Genomic DNA, 12,238 nt, shown 5'->3' with positions numbered 1-12,238 from the left:
TTCATAAATGAATACGTTTGAAAATGGAATGCATCAACAGAACGGTGTTGGCAGTATAAAAATATCTACAGAACCTTGTATTCCCAGGTGGTCTCCCATCCAAGTACTAACCAGGCCCAACACTGCTTAGCTTCCAAGATCAGATGAGATTGGGCGTATCCAGTGTGGTGTGGCTGTAGATGAGCTTTGTGGTTTCTGTTAGAACTTTTCTACTTCTAACTACTGGTTCATAAATGAATACGTTTGAAAATGGAATGCATCAACAGAACGGTGTTGGCAGTATAAAAATATCTACAGCACCTTGTATTCCCAGGTGGTCTCCCATCCAAGTACTAACCAGGCCCAACACTGCTTAGCTTCCAAGATCAGATGAGATTGGGCATATCCAGTGTGGTGTTGCTGTAGATGAACTTTCTGGTTTCTGTTAGAACTTTTCTACTTCTAACTACTGGTTCATAAATGAATAGATTTGAAAATTGAATGCATCAACAGAACGGTGTTGGCAGTATAAAAATATCTACAGCACCTTGTATTCCTAGGTGGTCTCCCATCCAAGTACTAACCAGGCCCAACACTGCTTAGCTTCCAAGATCAGATGAGATTGGGCGTACCCAGTGTGGTGTGGCTGTAGATGAGCTTTGTGGTTTCTGTTAGAACTTTTCTACTTCTAACTACTGGTTCATAAATGAAAACGTTTGAAAATGGAATGCATCAACAGACCGGTGTTGGCAGTATAAAAATATCTACAGCACCTTGTATTCCCAGGTGGTCTCCCATCCAAGTACTAACCAGGCCCAACACTGCTTAGCTTCCAAGATCAGATGAGATTGGGCGTATCCAGTGTACTGTGGCTGTAGATGAGCTTTGTGGTTTCTGTTAGAACTTTTCTACTTCTAACTACTGGTTCATAAATGAATACGTTTGAAAATGGAATGCATCAACAGAACGGTGTTGGTAGAATAAAAATATCTACAGCACCTTGTATTCCCAGGTGATCTCCCATCCAAGTACTAACCAGGCCCAACACTGCTTAGCTTCCAAGATCAGATGAGATTGAGCGTATCCAGTGTGGTGTGGCTGTAGATGAGCTTTGTGGTTTTTGTTAGAACTTTTCTACTTCTAACTACTGGTTCATAAATTAATACGTTTGAAAATGGAATGCATCAACAGAACGGTGTTGGCAGTATAAAAATATCTACAGCACCTTGTATTCCCAGGTGGCCTCCCATCCAAGAACTAACCAGGCCCAACACTGCTTAGCTTCCAAGATCAGATGAGATTGGGCGTATCCAGTGTGGTGTGGCTGTAGATGAGCTTTAAGGTTTCTGTTAGAACTTTTCTACTTCTAACTACTGGTTCATAAATGAATACGTTTGAAAATGGAATGCATCAACAGAACGGTGTTGGCAGTATAAAAATATCTACAGCACCTTGTATTCCCAGGTGGTCTCCCATCCAAGTACTAACCAAGCCCAACACTGCTTAGCTTCCAAGATCAGATGAGATTGGGCGTATCCAGTGTGGTGTGGCTGTAGATGAGCTTTGTGGTTTATGTTAGAACTTTTCTACTTCTAACTACTGGTTCATAAATGAATACGTTTGAAAATGGAATGCATCAACAGAACGGTGCTGGCAGTATAAAAATATCTACAGCACCTTGTATTCCCAGGTGGTTTCCCATCCAAGTACTAACCAGGCCCAACACTGCTTAGCTTCCAAGATCAGATGAGATTGGGCGTATCCAGTGTGGTGTGGCTGTAGATGAGCTTTGTGGTTTCTGTTAGAACTTTTCTACTTCTAACTACTGGTTCATAAATGAATACGTTTGAAAATGGAATGCATCAACAGAACGGTGTTGGCAGTATAAAAATATCTACAGCACCTTGTATTCCCAGGTGGTCTCCCATCCAAGTACTAACCAGGCCCAACACTGCTTAGCTTCCAAGATCAGATGAGATTGGGCGTATCCAGTGTGGTGTGGCAGTAGATGAGCTTTGTGGTTTCTGTTAGAACTTTTCTACTTCTAACTACTGGTTCATAAATGAATACGTTTGAAAATGGAATGCATCAATAGAACGGTGTTGGCAGTATAAAAATATCTACAGCACCTTGTATTCCCAGGTGGTCTCCCATCCAAGTACTAACCAGGCCCAACACTGCTTAGCTTCCAAGATCAGATGAGATTGGGCGTATCCAGTGCGGTGTGGCTGTAGATGAGCTTTGTGGTTTCTGTTAGAACTTTTCTACTTCTAACTACTGGTTCATAAATGAATACGTTTGAAAATGGAATGCATCAACAGAACGGTGTTGGCAGTATAAAAATATCTACAGCACCTTGTATTCCTAGGTGGTCTCCCATCCAAGTACTAACCAGGCCCAACACTGCTTAGCTTCCAAGATCAGATGAGATTGGGCGTATCCAGTGTGGTGTGGCTGTAGATGAGCTTTGTGGTTTCTGTTAGAACTTTTCTACTTCTAACTACTGGTTCATAAATGAAAACGTTTGAAAATGGAATGCATCAACAGACCGGTGTTGGCAGTATAAAAATATCTACAGCACTTGTATTCCCAGGTGGTCTCCCATCCAAGTACTAACCAGGCCCAACACTGCTTAGCTTCCAAGATCAGATGAGATTGGGCGTATCCAGTGTGGTGTTGCTGTAGATGAACTTTCTGGTTTCTGTTAGAACTTTTCTACTTCTAACTACTGGTTCATAAATGAATACGTTTGAAAATGGAATGCATCAACAGAACGGTGTTGGCAGTATAAAAATATCTACAGCACCTTGTATTCCCAGGTGGTCTCCCATCCAAGTAATAACCAGGCCCAACACTGCTTATCTTCCAAGATCAGATGAGATTGGGCGTATCCAGTGTGCTGTGGCTGTAGATGAGCTTTGTGGTTTCTGTTAGAACTTTTCTACTTCTAACTACTGGTTCATAAATGAAAACGTTTGAAAATGGAATGCATCAACAGAACGGTGTTGGCAGTATAAAAATATCTACAGCACCTTGTATTCCCAGGTGGTCTCCCATCCAAGTACTAACCAGGCCCAACACTGCTTAGCTTCCAAGATTAGATGAGATTGGGCGTATCCAGTGTGCTGTGGCTGTAGATGAGCTTTGTTGTTTCTGTTAGAACTTTTCTACTTCTAACTACTGGTTCATAAATGAATACATTTGAAAATGGAATGCATCAACAGAACGGTGTTGGCAGTATAAAAATATCTACAGCACCTTGTATTACCTGGTGGTCTCCCATCCAAGTACTAACCAGGCCCAACACTACTTAGCTTCCAAGATCAGATGAGATTGGGCGTATCCAGTGTGGTGTGGCTGTAGATGAGCTTTGTGGTTTCTGTTAGAACTTTTCTACTTCTAACTACTGGTTCATAAATGAAAACGTTTGAAAATGGAATGCATCAACAGAACGGTGTTGGCAGTATAAAAATATCTGCAGCACCTTGTATTCCCAGGTGGTCTCCCATCCAAGTACTAACCAGCCCCAACACTGCTTAGCTTCCAAGATCAGATGAGATTGGGCGTATCCAGTGTGGTGTGGCTGTAGATGAGCTTTGTGGTTTCTGTTAGAACTTTTCTACTTCTAACTACTGGTTCATAAATGAACACGTTTGAAAATGGAATGCATCAACAGAACGGTGTTGGCAGTATAAAAATATCTACAGCACCTTGTATTCCCAGGTGGTCTCCCATCCAAGTACTAACCAGGCCCAACACTGCTTAGCTTCCAAGATCAGATGAGATTGGGCGTATCCAGTGCGGTGTAGCTGAAGATGAGCTTTGTGGTTTCTGTTAGAACTTTTCTACTTCTAACTACTGGTTCATAAATGAATACGTTTGAAAATGGAATGCATCAACAGAACGGTGTTGGCAGTATAAAAATATCTACAGCACCTTGTATTCCCAGGTGGTCTCCCATCCAAGTACTAACCAGGCCCAACACTGCTTAGCTTCCAAGATCAGATGAGATTGGGCGTATCCAGTGTGGTGTTGCTGTAGATGAACTTTCTGGTTTCTGTTAGAACTTTTCTACTTCTAACTACTGGTTCATAAATGAATACATTTGAAAATGGAATGCATCAACAGAACGGTGTTGGCAGTATAAAAATATCTACAGCACCTTGTATTCCTAGGTGGTCTCCCATCCAAGTACTAACCAGGCCCAACACTGCTTAGCTTCCAAGATCAGATGAGATTGGGCGTATCCAGTGTGGTGTTGCTGTAGATGAATTTTCTGGTTTCTGTTAGAACTTTTCTACTTCTAACTACTGGTTCATAAATGAATAGATTTGAAAATTGAATGCATCAACAGAACGGTGTTGGCAGTATAAAAATATCTACAGCACCTTGTATTCCTAGGTGGTCTCCCATCCAAGTACTAACCAGGTCCAACACTGCTTAGCTTCCAAGATCAGATGAGATTGGGCGTACCCAGTGTGGTGTGGCTGTAGATGAGCTTTGTGGTTTCTGTTAGAACTTTTCTACATCTAACTACTGGTTCATAAATGAAAACGTTTGAAAATGGAATGCATCAACAGACCGGTGTTGGCAGTATAAAAATATCTACAGCACCTTGTATTCCCAGGTGGTCTCCCATCCAAGTACTAACCAGGCCCAACACTGCTTAGCTTCCAAGATCAGATGAGATTGGGCGTATCCAGTGTACTGTGGCTGTAGATGAGTTTTGTGGTTTCTGTTAGAACTTTTCTACTTCTAACTACTGGTTCATAAATGAAAACGTTTGAAAATGGAATGCATCAACAGAACGGTGTTGGCAGTATAAAAATATCTACAGCACCTTGTATCACTGGGTGGTCTCCCATCCAAGTACTAACCAGGCCCAACATTGCTTAGCTTCCAAGATCAGATGAGATTGGGCGTATCCAGTGTGGTGTTGCTGTAGATGAACTTTCTGGTTTCTGTTAGAACTTTTCTACTTCTAACTACTGGTTCATAAATGAATACGTTTGAAAATGGAATGCATCAACAGAACGGTGTTGGTAGAATAAAAATATCTACAGCACCTTGTATTCCCAGGTGGTCTCCCATCCAAGTACTAACCAGGCCCAACACTGCTTAGCTTCCAAGATCAGATGAGATTGGGCATATCCAGTGTGGTGTGGCTGTAGATGAGCTTTGTGGTTTTTGTTAGAACTTTTCTACTTCTAACTACTGGTTCATAAATTAATACGTTTGAAAATGGAATGCATCAACAGAACGGTGTTGGCAGTATAAAAATATCTACAGCACCTTGTATTCCCAGGTGGTCTCCCATCCAAGTACTAACCAGGCCCAACACTGCTTAGCTTCCAAGATCAGATGAGATTGGGCGTATCCAGTGTGGTGTGGCTGTAGATGAGCTTTGTGGTTTCTGTTAGAACTTTTCTACTTCTAACTACTGGTTCATAAATGAATACGTTTGAAAATGGAATGCATCAACAGAACGGTGTTGGCAGTATAAAAATATCTACAGAACCTTGTATTCCCAGGTGGTCTCCCATCCAAGTACTAACCAGGCCCAACACTGCTTAGCTTCCAAGATCAGATGAGATTGGGCGTATCCAGTGTGGTGTGGCTGTAGATGAGCTTTGTGGTTTCTGTTAGAACTTTTCTACTTCTAACTACTGGTTCATAAATGAATACGTTTGAAAATGGAATGCATCAACAGAACGGTGTTGGCAGTATAAAAATATCTACAGCACCTTGTATTCCCAGGTGGTCTCCCATCCAAGTACTAACCAGGCCCAACACTGCTTAGCTTCCAAGATCAGATGAGATTGGGCATATCCAGTGTGGTGTTGCTGTAGATGAACTTTCTGGTTTCTGTTAGAACTTTTCTACTTCTAACTACTGGTTCATAAATGAATAGATTTGAAAATTGAATGCATCAACAGAACGGTGTTGGCAGTATAAAAATATCTACAGCACCTTGTATTCCTAGGTGGTCTCCCATCCAAGTACTAACCAGGCCCAACACTGCTTAGCTTCCAAGATCAGATGAGATTGGGCGTACCCAGTGTGGTGTGGCTGTAGATGAGCTTTGTGGTTTCTGTTAGAACTTTTCTACTTCTAACTACTGGTTCATAAATGAAAACGTTTGAAAATGGAATGCATCAACAGACCGGTGTTGGCAGTATAAAAATATCTACAGCACCTTGTATTCCCAGGTGGTCTCCCATCCAAGTACTAACCAGGCCCAACACTGCTTAGCTTCCAAGATCAGATGAGATTGGGCGTATCCAGTGTACTGTGGCTGTAGATGAGCTTTGTGGTTTCTGTTAGAACTTTTCTACTTCTAACTACTGGTTCATAAATGAATACGTTTGAAAATGGAATGCATCAACAGAACGGTGTTGGTAGAATAAAAATATCTACAGCACCTTGTATTCCCAGGTGATCTCCCATCCAAGTACTAACCAGGCCCAACACTGCTTAGCTTCCAAGATCAGATGAGATTGAGCGTATCCAGTGTGGTGTGGCTGTAGATGAGCTTTGTGGTTTTTGTTAGAACTTTTCTACTTCTAACTACTGGTTCATAAATTAATACGTTTGAAAATGGAATGCATCAACAGAACGGTGTTGGCAGTATAAAAATATCTACAGCACCTTGTATTCCCAGGTGGCCTCCCATCCAAGAACTAACCAGGCCCAACACTGCTTAGCTTCCAAGATCAGATGAGATTGGGCGTATCCAGTGTGGTGTGGCTGTAGATGAGCTTTAAGGTTTCTGTTAGAACTTTTCTACTTCTAACTACTGGTTCATAAATGAATACGTTTGAAAATGGAATGCATCAACAGAACGGTGTTGGCAGTATAAAAATATCTACAGCACCTTGTATTCCCAGGTGGTCTCCCATCCAAGTACTAACCAAGCCCAACACTGCTTAGCTTCCAAGATCAGATGAGATTGGGCGTATCCAGTGTGGTGTGGCTGTAGATGAGCTTTGTGGTTTATGTTAGAACTTTTCTACTTCTAACTACTGGTTCATAAATGAATACGTTTGAAAATGGAATGCATCAACAGAACGGTGCTGGCAGTATAAAAATATCTACAGCACCTTGTATTCCCAGGTGGTCTCCCATCCAAGTACTAACCGGACCCAACACTGCTTAGCTTCCAAGATCAGATGAGATTGGGCGTATCCAGTGCGGTGTGGCTGTAGATGAGCTTTGTGGTTTCTGTTAGAACTTTTCTACTTCTAACTACTGGTTCATAAATGAATACGTTTGAAAATGGAATGCATCAACAGAACGGTGTTGGCAGTATAAAAATATCTACAGCACCTTGTATTCCCAGGTGGTCTCCCATCCAAGTACTAACCAGGCCCAACACTGCTTAGCTTCCAAGATCAGATGAGATTGGGCGTATCCAGTGTGGTGTTGCTGTAGATGAACTTTCTGGTTTCTGTTAGAACTTTTCTACTTCTAACTACTGGTTCATAAATGAATACGTTTTAAAATGGAATGCATCAACAGAACGGTGTTGGCAGTATAAAAATATCTACAGCACCATGTATTCCCAGGTGGTCTCCCATCCAAGTACTAACCAGGCCCAACACTGCTTAGCTTTCAAGATCAGATGAGATTGGGCGTATCCAGTGCGGTGTGGCTGTAGATGAGCTTTGTGGTTTCTGTTAGAACTTTTCTACTTCTAACTACTGGTTCATAAGGAATGCATCAACAGAACGGTGTTGGCAGTATAAAAATATCTACAGCACCTTGTATTCCCAGGTGGTTTCCCATCCAAGTACTAACCAGGCCCAACACTGCTTAGCTTCCAAGATCAGATGAGATTGGGCGTATCCAGTGTGGTGTGGCTGTAGATGAGCTTTGTGGTTTCTGTTAGAACTTTTCTACTTCTAACTACTGGTTCATAAATGAATACGTTTGAAAATGGAATGCATCAACAGAACGGTGTTTGCAGTATAAAAATATCTACAGCACCTTGTATTCCCAGGTGGTCTCCCATCCAAGTACTAACCAGGCCCAACACTGCTTAGTTTCCAAGATCAGATGAGATTGGGCGTATCCAGTGTGGTGTGGCTGTAGATGAGCTTTGTGGTTTCTGTTAGAACTTTTCTACTTCTAACTACTGGTTCATAAATGAATACGTTTGAAAATGGAATGCATCAATAGAACGGTGTTGGCAGTATAAAAATATCTACAGCACCTTGTATTCCCAGGTGGTCTCCCATCCAAGTACTAACCAGGCCCAACACTGCTTAGCTTCCAAGATCAGATGAGATTGGGCGTATCCAGTGCGGTGTGGCTGTAGATGAGCTTTGTGGTTTCTGTTAGAACTTTTCTACTTCTAACTACTGGTTCATAAATGAATACGTTTGAAAATGGAATGCATCAACAGAACGGTGTTGGCAGTATAAAAATATCTACAGCACCTTGTATTCCTAGGTGGTCTCCCATCCAAGTACTAACCAGGCCCAACACTGCTTAGCTTCCAAGATCAGATGAGATTGGGCGTATCCAGTGTGGTGTGGCTGTAGATGAGCTTTGTGGTTTCTGTTAGAACTTTTCTACTTCTAACTACTGGTTCATAAATGAAAACGTTTGAAAATGGAATGCATCAACAGACCGGTGTTGGCAGTATAAAAATATCTACAGCACTTGTATTCCCAGGTGGTCTCCCATCCAAGTACTAACCAGGCCCAACACTGCTTAGCTTCCAAGATCAGATGAGATTGGGCGTATCCAGTGTGGTGTTGCTGTAGATGAACTTTCTGGTTTCTGTTAGAACTTTTCTACTTCTAACTACTGGTTCATAAATGAATACGTTTGAAAATGGAATGCATCAACAGAACGGTGTTGGCAGTATAAAAATATCTACAGCACCTTGTATTCCCAGGTGGTCTCCCATCCAAGTAATAACCAGGCCCAACACTGCTTATCTTCCAAGATCAGATGAGATTGGGCGTATCCAGTGTGCTGTGGCTGTAGATGAGCTTTGTGGTTTCTGTTAGAACTTTTCTACTTCTAACTACTGGTTCATAAATGAAAACGTTTGAAAATGGAATGCATCAACAGAACGGTGTTGGCAGTATAAAAATATCTACAGCACCTTGTATTCCCAGGTGGTCTCCCATCCAAGTACTAACCAGGCCCAACACTGCTTAGCTTCCAAGATCAGATGAGATTGGGCGTATCCAGTGTGGTGTGGCTGTAGATGAGCTTTGTGGTTTCTGTTAGAACTTTTCTACTTCTAACTACTGGTTCATAAATGAAAACGTTTGAAAATGGAATGCATCAACAGAACGGTGTTGGCAGTATAAAAATATCTGCAGCACCTTGTATTCCCAGGTGGTCTCCCATCCAAGTACTAACCAGGCCCAACACTGCTTAGCTTCCAAGATCAGATGAGATTGGGCGTATCCAGTGTGGTGTGGCTGTAGATTAGCTTTGTGGTTTCTGTTAGAACTTTTCTACTTCTAACTACTGGTTCATAAATGAACACGTTTGAAAATGGAATGCATCAACAGAACGGTGTTGGCAGTATAAAAATATCTACAGCACCTTGTATTCCCAGGTGGTCTCCCATCCAAGTACTAACCAGGCTAAACACTGCTTAGCTTCCAAGATCAGATGAGATTGGGCGTATCCAGTGCGGTGTAGCTGAAGATGAGCTTTGTGGTTTCTGTTAGAACTTTTCTACTTCTAACTACTGGTTCATAAATGAATACGTTTGAAAATGGAATGCATCAACAGAACGGTGTTGGCAGTATAAAAATATCTACAGCACCTTGTATTCCCAGGTGGTCTCCCATCCAAGTACTAACCAGGCCCAACACTGCTTAGCTTCCAAGATCAGATGAGATTGGGCGTATCCAGTGTGGTGTTGCTGTAGATGAACTTTCTGGTTTCTGTTAGAACTTTTCTACTTCTAACTACTGGTTCATAAATGAATACATTTGAAAATGGAATGCATCAACAGAACGGTGTTGGCAGTATAAAAATATCTACAGCACCTTGTATTCCTAGGTGGTCTCCCATCCAAGTACTAACCAGGCCCAACACTGCTTAGCTTCCAAGATCAGATGAGATTGGGCGTATCCAGTGTGGTGTTGCTGTAGATGAATTTTCTGGTTTCTGTTAGAACTTTTCTACTTCTAACTACTGGTTCATAAATGAATAGATTTGAAAATTGAATGCATCAACAGAACGGTGTTGGCAGTATAAAAATATCTACAGCACCTTGTATTCCTAGGTGGTCTCCCATCCAAGTACTAACCAGGTCCAACACTGCTTAGCTTCCAAGATCAGATGAGATTGGGCGTACCCAGTGTGGTGTGGCTGTAGATGAGCTTTGTGGTTTCTGTTAGAACTTTTCTACTTCTAACTACTGGTTCATAAATGAAAACATTTGAAAATGGAATGCATCAACAGACCGGTGTTGGCAGTATAAAAATATCTACAGCACCTTGTATTCCCAGGTGGTCTCCCATCCAAGTACTAACCAGGCCCAACACTGCTTAGCTTCCAAGATCAGATGAGATTGGGCGTATCCAGTGTACTGTGGCTGTAGATGAGCTTTGTGGTTTCTGTTAGAACTTTTCTACTTCTAACTACTGGTTCATAAATGAAAACGTTTGAAAATGGAATGCATCAACAGAACGGTGTTGGCAGTATAAAAATATCTACAGCACCTTGTATCACTGGGTGGTCTCCCATCCAAGTACTAACCAGGCCCAACACTGCTTAGCTTCCAAGATCAGATGAGATTGGGCGTATCCAGTGTGGTGTTGCTGTAGATGAACTTTCTGGTTTCTGTTAGAACTTTTCTACTTCTAACTACTGGTTCATAAATGAATACGTTTGAAAATGGAATGCATCAACAGAACGGTGTTGGTAGAATAAAAATATCTACAGCACCTTGTATTCCCAGGTGGTCTCCCATCCAAGTACTAACCAGGCCCAACACTGCTTAGCTTCCAAGATCAGATGAGATTGGGCATATCCAGTGTGGTGTGGCTGTAGATGAGCTTTGTGGTTTTTGTTAGAACTTTTCTACTTCTAACTACTGGTTCATAAATTAATACGTTTGAAAATGGAATGCATCAACAGAACGGTGTTGGCAGTATAAAAATATCTACAGCACCTTGTATTCACAGGTGGTCTCCCATCCAAGTACTAACCAGGCCCAACACTGCTTAGCTTCCAAGATCAGATGAGATTGGGCGTATCCAGTGTGGTGTTGCTGTAGATGAACTTTCTGGTTTCTGTTAGAATTTTTCTACTTCTAACTACTGGTTCATAAATGAATACATTTGAAAATGGAATGCATCAACAGAACGGTGTTGGCAGTATAAAAATATCTACAGCACCTTGTTTTCCTAGGTGGTCTCCCATCCAAGTACTAACCAGGCCCAACACTGCTTAGCTTCCAAGATCAGATGAGATTGGGCGTATCCAGTGTGGTGTTGCTGTAGATGAATTTTCTGGTTTCTGTTAGAACTTTTCTACTTCTAACTACTGGTTCATAAATGAATAGATTTGAAAATTGAATGCATCAACAGAACGGTGTTGGCAGTATAAAAATATCTACAGCACCTTGTATTCCTAGGTGGTCTCCCATCCAAGTACTAACCAGGTCCAACACTGCTTAGCCTCCAAGATCAGATGAGATTGGGCGTACCCAGTGTGGTGTGGCTGTAGATGAGCTTTGTGGTTTCTGTTAGAACTTTTCTACTTCTAACTACTGGTTCATAAATGAAAACGTTTGAAAATGGAATGCATCAACAGACCGGTGTTGGCAGTATAAAAATATCTACAGCACCTTGTATTCCCAGGTGGTCTCCCATCCAAGTACTAACCAGGCCCAACACTGCTTAGCTTCCAAGATCAGATGAGATTGGGCGTATCCAGTGTACTGTGGCTGTAGATGAGCTTTGTGGTTTCTGTTAGAACTTTTCTACTTCTAACTACTGGTTCATAAATGAAAACGTTTGAAAATGGAATGCATCAACAGAACGGTGTTGGCAGTATAAAAATATCTACAGCACCTTGTATCACTGGGTGGTCTCCCATCCAAGTACTAACCAGGCCCAACACTGCTTAGCTTCCAAGATCAGATGAGATTGGGCATATCCAGTGTGGTGTGGCTGTAGATGAGCTTTGTGGTTTTTGTTAGAACTTTTCTACTTCTAACTACTGGTTCATAAATTAATACGTTTGAAAATGGAATGCATCAACAGAACGGTGTTGGCAG

General features: G+C 41.7%; 44 non-coding genes and 10 pseudogenes across 44 annotated transcripts; all 54 read right to left on the bottom strand.

Annotated features, from left to right (window-relative positions):
* Positions 1-62: 62 nt before the first annotated feature.
* LOC135065775 (5S ribosomal RNA) lies at positions 63-181 on the bottom strand. The gene has a single exon (XR_010252045.1). It is a non-coding gene; the product is annotated as a 5S ribosomal RNA (ribosomal RNA).
* A 107-nt stretch (positions 182-288) lies between these two features.
* On the bottom strand, positions 289-407 carry LOC135064582 (5S ribosomal RNA). Its single transcript, XR_010250888.1, has one exon. It is a non-coding gene; the product is annotated as a 5S ribosomal RNA (ribosomal RNA).
* A 107-nt stretch (positions 408-514) lies between these two features.
* Positions 515-633, bottom strand: LOC135065635 (5S ribosomal RNA). The gene has a single exon (XR_010251911.1). It is a non-coding gene; the product is annotated as a 5S ribosomal RNA (ribosomal RNA).
* A 107-nt stretch (positions 634-740) lies between these two features.
* Positions 741-859, bottom strand: LOC134884977 (5S ribosomal RNA). Its single transcript, XR_010169107.1, has one exon. It is a non-coding gene; the product is annotated as a 5S ribosomal RNA (ribosomal RNA).
* Positions 860-966: 107 nt separating this feature from the next.
* LOC135066736 (5S ribosomal RNA) lies at positions 967-1,085 on the bottom strand. The gene has a single exon (XR_010252977.1). It is a non-coding gene; the product is annotated as a 5S ribosomal RNA (ribosomal RNA).
* A 107-nt stretch (positions 1,086-1,192) lies between these two features.
* Positions 1,193-1,311, bottom strand: LOC135070412 (5S ribosomal RNA). Its single transcript, XR_010256578.1, has one exon. It is a non-coding gene; the product is annotated as a 5S ribosomal RNA (ribosomal RNA).
* Positions 1,312-1,418: 107 nt separating this feature from the next.
* LOC134902174 (5S ribosomal RNA) lies at positions 1,419-1,537 on the bottom strand. Its single transcript, XR_010175645.1, has one exon. It is a non-coding gene; the product is annotated as a 5S ribosomal RNA (ribosomal RNA).
* Positions 1,538-1,644: 107 nt separating this feature from the next.
* On the bottom strand, positions 1,645-1,763 carry LOC135058735 (5S ribosomal RNA). The gene has a single exon (XR_010245158.1). It is a non-coding gene; the product is annotated as a 5S ribosomal RNA (ribosomal RNA).
* A 107-nt stretch (positions 1,764-1,870) lies between these two features.
* Positions 1,871-1,989, bottom strand: LOC135061392 (5S ribosomal RNA). Its single transcript, XR_010247775.1, has one exon. It is a non-coding gene; the product is annotated as a 5S ribosomal RNA (ribosomal RNA).
* Positions 1,990-2,096: 107 nt separating this feature from the next.
* On the bottom strand, positions 2,097-2,215 carry LOC134900815 (5S ribosomal RNA). Its single transcript, XR_010174319.1, has one exon. It is a non-coding gene; the product is annotated as a 5S ribosomal RNA (ribosomal RNA).
* Positions 2,216-2,322: 107 nt separating this feature from the next.
* On the bottom strand, positions 2,323-2,441 carry LOC135060388 (5S ribosomal RNA). The gene has a single exon (XR_010246782.1). It is a non-coding gene; the product is annotated as a 5S ribosomal RNA (ribosomal RNA).
* A 107-nt stretch (positions 2,442-2,548) lies between these two features.
* LOC135066184 (5S ribosomal RNA) lies at positions 2,549-2,666 on the bottom strand. The gene has a single exon (XR_010252439.1). It is a non-coding gene; the product is annotated as a 5S ribosomal RNA (ribosomal RNA).
* Positions 2,667-2,773: 107 nt separating this feature from the next.
* Positions 2,774-2,892, bottom strand: LOC134889398 (5S ribosomal RNA; annotated as a pseudogene).
* A 107-nt stretch (positions 2,893-2,999) lies between these two features.
* Positions 3,000-3,118, bottom strand: LOC134888750 (5S ribosomal RNA; annotated as a pseudogene).
* Positions 3,119-3,225: 107 nt separating this feature from the next.
* On the bottom strand, positions 3,226-3,344 carry LOC134889045 (5S ribosomal RNA; annotated as a pseudogene).
* A 107-nt stretch (positions 3,345-3,451) lies between these two features.
* Positions 3,452-3,570, bottom strand: LOC134888540 (5S ribosomal RNA; annotated as a pseudogene).
* A 107-nt stretch (positions 3,571-3,677) lies between these two features.
* Positions 3,678-3,796, bottom strand: LOC135066414 (5S ribosomal RNA). Its single transcript, XR_010252662.1, has one exon. It is a non-coding gene; the product is annotated as a 5S ribosomal RNA (ribosomal RNA).
* A 107-nt stretch (positions 3,797-3,903) lies between these two features.
* Positions 3,904-4,022, bottom strand: LOC135059690 (5S ribosomal RNA). The gene has a single exon (XR_010246090.1). It is a non-coding gene; the product is annotated as a 5S ribosomal RNA (ribosomal RNA).
* Positions 4,023-4,129: 107 nt separating this feature from the next.
* On the bottom strand, positions 4,130-4,248 carry LOC135065697 (5S ribosomal RNA). The gene has a single exon (XR_010251971.1). It is a non-coding gene; the product is annotated as a 5S ribosomal RNA (ribosomal RNA).
* Positions 4,249-4,355: 107 nt separating this feature from the next.
* LOC135070218 (5S ribosomal RNA) lies at positions 4,356-4,474 on the bottom strand. The gene has a single exon (XR_010256389.1). It is a non-coding gene; the product is annotated as a 5S ribosomal RNA (ribosomal RNA).
* Positions 4,475-4,581: 107 nt separating this feature from the next.
* Positions 4,582-4,700, bottom strand: LOC134884976 (5S ribosomal RNA). The gene has a single exon (XR_010169106.1). It is a non-coding gene; the product is annotated as a 5S ribosomal RNA (ribosomal RNA).
* Positions 4,701-4,807: 107 nt separating this feature from the next.
* LOC134895635 (5S ribosomal RNA) lies at positions 4,808-4,926 on the bottom strand (annotated as a pseudogene).
* Positions 4,927-5,033: 107 nt separating this feature from the next.
* Positions 5,034-5,152, bottom strand: LOC135058987 (5S ribosomal RNA). Its single transcript, XR_010245407.1, has one exon. It is a non-coding gene; the product is annotated as a 5S ribosomal RNA (ribosomal RNA).
* A 107-nt stretch (positions 5,153-5,259) lies between these two features.
* On the bottom strand, positions 5,260-5,378 carry LOC135065873 (5S ribosomal RNA). The gene has a single exon (XR_010252143.1). It is a non-coding gene; the product is annotated as a 5S ribosomal RNA (ribosomal RNA).
* Positions 5,379-5,485: 107 nt separating this feature from the next.
* On the bottom strand, positions 5,486-5,604 carry LOC135065772 (5S ribosomal RNA). Its single transcript, XR_010252044.1, has one exon. It is a non-coding gene; the product is annotated as a 5S ribosomal RNA (ribosomal RNA).
* A 107-nt stretch (positions 5,605-5,711) lies between these two features.
* LOC135064581 (5S ribosomal RNA) lies at positions 5,712-5,830 on the bottom strand. Its single transcript, XR_010250887.1, has one exon. It is a non-coding gene; the product is annotated as a 5S ribosomal RNA (ribosomal RNA).
* A 107-nt stretch (positions 5,831-5,937) lies between these two features.
* Positions 5,938-6,056, bottom strand: LOC135065634 (5S ribosomal RNA). The gene has a single exon (XR_010251910.1). It is a non-coding gene; the product is annotated as a 5S ribosomal RNA (ribosomal RNA).
* A 107-nt stretch (positions 6,057-6,163) lies between these two features.
* On the bottom strand, positions 6,164-6,282 carry LOC134884975 (5S ribosomal RNA). Its single transcript, XR_010169105.1, has one exon. It is a non-coding gene; the product is annotated as a 5S ribosomal RNA (ribosomal RNA).
* A 107-nt stretch (positions 6,283-6,389) lies between these two features.
* Positions 6,390-6,508, bottom strand: LOC135066735 (5S ribosomal RNA). The gene has a single exon (XR_010252976.1). It is a non-coding gene; the product is annotated as a 5S ribosomal RNA (ribosomal RNA).
* Positions 6,509-6,615: 107 nt separating this feature from the next.
* On the bottom strand, positions 6,616-6,734 carry LOC135070411 (5S ribosomal RNA). Its single transcript, XR_010256577.1, has one exon. It is a non-coding gene; the product is annotated as a 5S ribosomal RNA (ribosomal RNA).
* Positions 6,735-6,841: 107 nt separating this feature from the next.
* LOC134902172 (5S ribosomal RNA) lies at positions 6,842-6,960 on the bottom strand. The gene has a single exon (XR_010175644.1). It is a non-coding gene; the product is annotated as a 5S ribosomal RNA (ribosomal RNA).
* A 107-nt stretch (positions 6,961-7,067) lies between these two features.
* Positions 7,068-7,186, bottom strand: LOC135064150 (5S ribosomal RNA). The gene has a single exon (XR_010250462.1). It is a non-coding gene; the product is annotated as a 5S ribosomal RNA (ribosomal RNA).
* Positions 7,187-7,293: 107 nt separating this feature from the next.
* On the bottom strand, positions 7,294-7,412 carry LOC135059689 (5S ribosomal RNA). The gene has a single exon (XR_010246089.1). It is a non-coding gene; the product is annotated as a 5S ribosomal RNA (ribosomal RNA).
* A 107-nt stretch (positions 7,413-7,519) lies between these two features.
* LOC135062595 (5S ribosomal RNA) lies at positions 7,520-7,638 on the bottom strand. Its single transcript, XR_010248944.1, has one exon. It is a non-coding gene; the product is annotated as a 5S ribosomal RNA (ribosomal RNA).
* Positions 7,639-7,727: 89 nt separating this feature from the next.
* Positions 7,728-7,846, bottom strand: LOC135058733 (5S ribosomal RNA). The gene has a single exon (XR_010245157.1). It is a non-coding gene; the product is annotated as a 5S ribosomal RNA (ribosomal RNA).
* Positions 7,847-7,953: 107 nt separating this feature from the next.
* Positions 7,954-8,072, bottom strand: LOC135064801 (5S ribosomal RNA). Its single transcript, XR_010251102.1, has one exon. It is a non-coding gene; the product is annotated as a 5S ribosomal RNA (ribosomal RNA).
* Positions 8,073-8,179: 107 nt separating this feature from the next.
* On the bottom strand, positions 8,180-8,298 carry LOC134900813 (5S ribosomal RNA). The gene has a single exon (XR_010174317.1). It is a non-coding gene; the product is annotated as a 5S ribosomal RNA (ribosomal RNA).
* A 107-nt stretch (positions 8,299-8,405) lies between these two features.
* Positions 8,406-8,524, bottom strand: LOC135060387 (5S ribosomal RNA). The gene has a single exon (XR_010246781.1). It is a non-coding gene; the product is annotated as a 5S ribosomal RNA (ribosomal RNA).
* Positions 8,525-8,631: 107 nt separating this feature from the next.
* On the bottom strand, positions 8,632-8,749 carry LOC135066183 (5S ribosomal RNA). Its single transcript, XR_010252438.1, has one exon. It is a non-coding gene; the product is annotated as a 5S ribosomal RNA (ribosomal RNA).
* A 107-nt stretch (positions 8,750-8,856) lies between these two features.
* LOC134889396 (5S ribosomal RNA) lies at positions 8,857-8,975 on the bottom strand (annotated as a pseudogene).
* A 107-nt stretch (positions 8,976-9,082) lies between these two features.
* Positions 9,083-9,201, bottom strand: LOC135065861 (5S ribosomal RNA). Its single transcript, XR_010252131.1, has one exon. It is a non-coding gene; the product is annotated as a 5S ribosomal RNA (ribosomal RNA).
* A 107-nt stretch (positions 9,202-9,308) lies between these two features.
* Positions 9,309-9,427, bottom strand: LOC135063380 (5S ribosomal RNA). The gene has a single exon (XR_010249713.1). It is a non-coding gene; the product is annotated as a 5S ribosomal RNA (ribosomal RNA).
* Positions 9,428-9,534: 107 nt separating this feature from the next.
* On the bottom strand, positions 9,535-9,653 carry LOC134893500 (5S ribosomal RNA; annotated as a pseudogene).
* Positions 9,654-9,760: 107 nt separating this feature from the next.
* LOC135059688 (5S ribosomal RNA) lies at positions 9,761-9,879 on the bottom strand. The gene has a single exon (XR_010246088.1). It is a non-coding gene; the product is annotated as a 5S ribosomal RNA (ribosomal RNA).
* A 107-nt stretch (positions 9,880-9,986) lies between these two features.
* Positions 9,987-10,105, bottom strand: LOC135065696 (5S ribosomal RNA). The gene has a single exon (XR_010251970.1). It is a non-coding gene; the product is annotated as a 5S ribosomal RNA (ribosomal RNA).
* A 107-nt stretch (positions 10,106-10,212) lies between these two features.
* Positions 10,213-10,331, bottom strand: LOC135070217 (5S ribosomal RNA). Its single transcript, XR_010256388.1, has one exon. It is a non-coding gene; the product is annotated as a 5S ribosomal RNA (ribosomal RNA).
* A 107-nt stretch (positions 10,332-10,438) lies between these two features.
* LOC134884974 (5S ribosomal RNA) lies at positions 10,439-10,557 on the bottom strand. Its single transcript, XR_010169104.1, has one exon. It is a non-coding gene; the product is annotated as a 5S ribosomal RNA (ribosomal RNA).
* A 107-nt stretch (positions 10,558-10,664) lies between these two features.
* Positions 10,665-10,783, bottom strand: LOC134894005 (5S ribosomal RNA; annotated as a pseudogene).
* A 107-nt stretch (positions 10,784-10,890) lies between these two features.
* Positions 10,891-11,009, bottom strand: LOC135058986 (5S ribosomal RNA). The gene has a single exon (XR_010245406.1). It is a non-coding gene; the product is annotated as a 5S ribosomal RNA (ribosomal RNA).
* A 107-nt stretch (positions 11,010-11,116) lies between these two features.
* LOC135065332 (5S ribosomal RNA) lies at positions 11,117-11,235 on the bottom strand. Its single transcript, XR_010251615.1, has one exon. It is a non-coding gene; the product is annotated as a 5S ribosomal RNA (ribosomal RNA).
* A 107-nt stretch (positions 11,236-11,342) lies between these two features.
* LOC135066262 (5S ribosomal RNA) lies at positions 11,343-11,461 on the bottom strand. The gene has a single exon (XR_010252515.1). It is a non-coding gene; the product is annotated as a 5S ribosomal RNA (ribosomal RNA).
* Positions 11,462-11,568: 107 nt separating this feature from the next.
* LOC134889191 (5S ribosomal RNA) lies at positions 11,569-11,687 on the bottom strand (annotated as a pseudogene).
* A 107-nt stretch (positions 11,688-11,794) lies between these two features.
* LOC134884973 (5S ribosomal RNA) lies at positions 11,795-11,913 on the bottom strand. Its single transcript, XR_010169103.1, has one exon. It is a non-coding gene; the product is annotated as a 5S ribosomal RNA (ribosomal RNA).
* A 107-nt stretch (positions 11,914-12,020) lies between these two features.
* On the bottom strand, positions 12,021-12,139 carry LOC134893896 (5S ribosomal RNA; annotated as a pseudogene).
* Positions 12,140-12,238: the final 99 nt, after the last annotated feature.

The sequence above is a fragment of the Pseudophryne corroboree genome, chromosome 3 (assembly GCF_028390025.1).
Source record: "Pseudophryne corroboree isolate aPseCor3 chromosome 3, aPseCor3.hap2, whole genome shotgun sequence".
In the NCBI taxonomy this organism is placed as follows: Eukaryota; Metazoa; Chordata; class Amphibia; order Anura; family Myobatrachidae; genus Pseudophryne; species Pseudophryne corroboree.
This window is presented reverse-complemented; position numbering and strand designations above follow the sequence as displayed.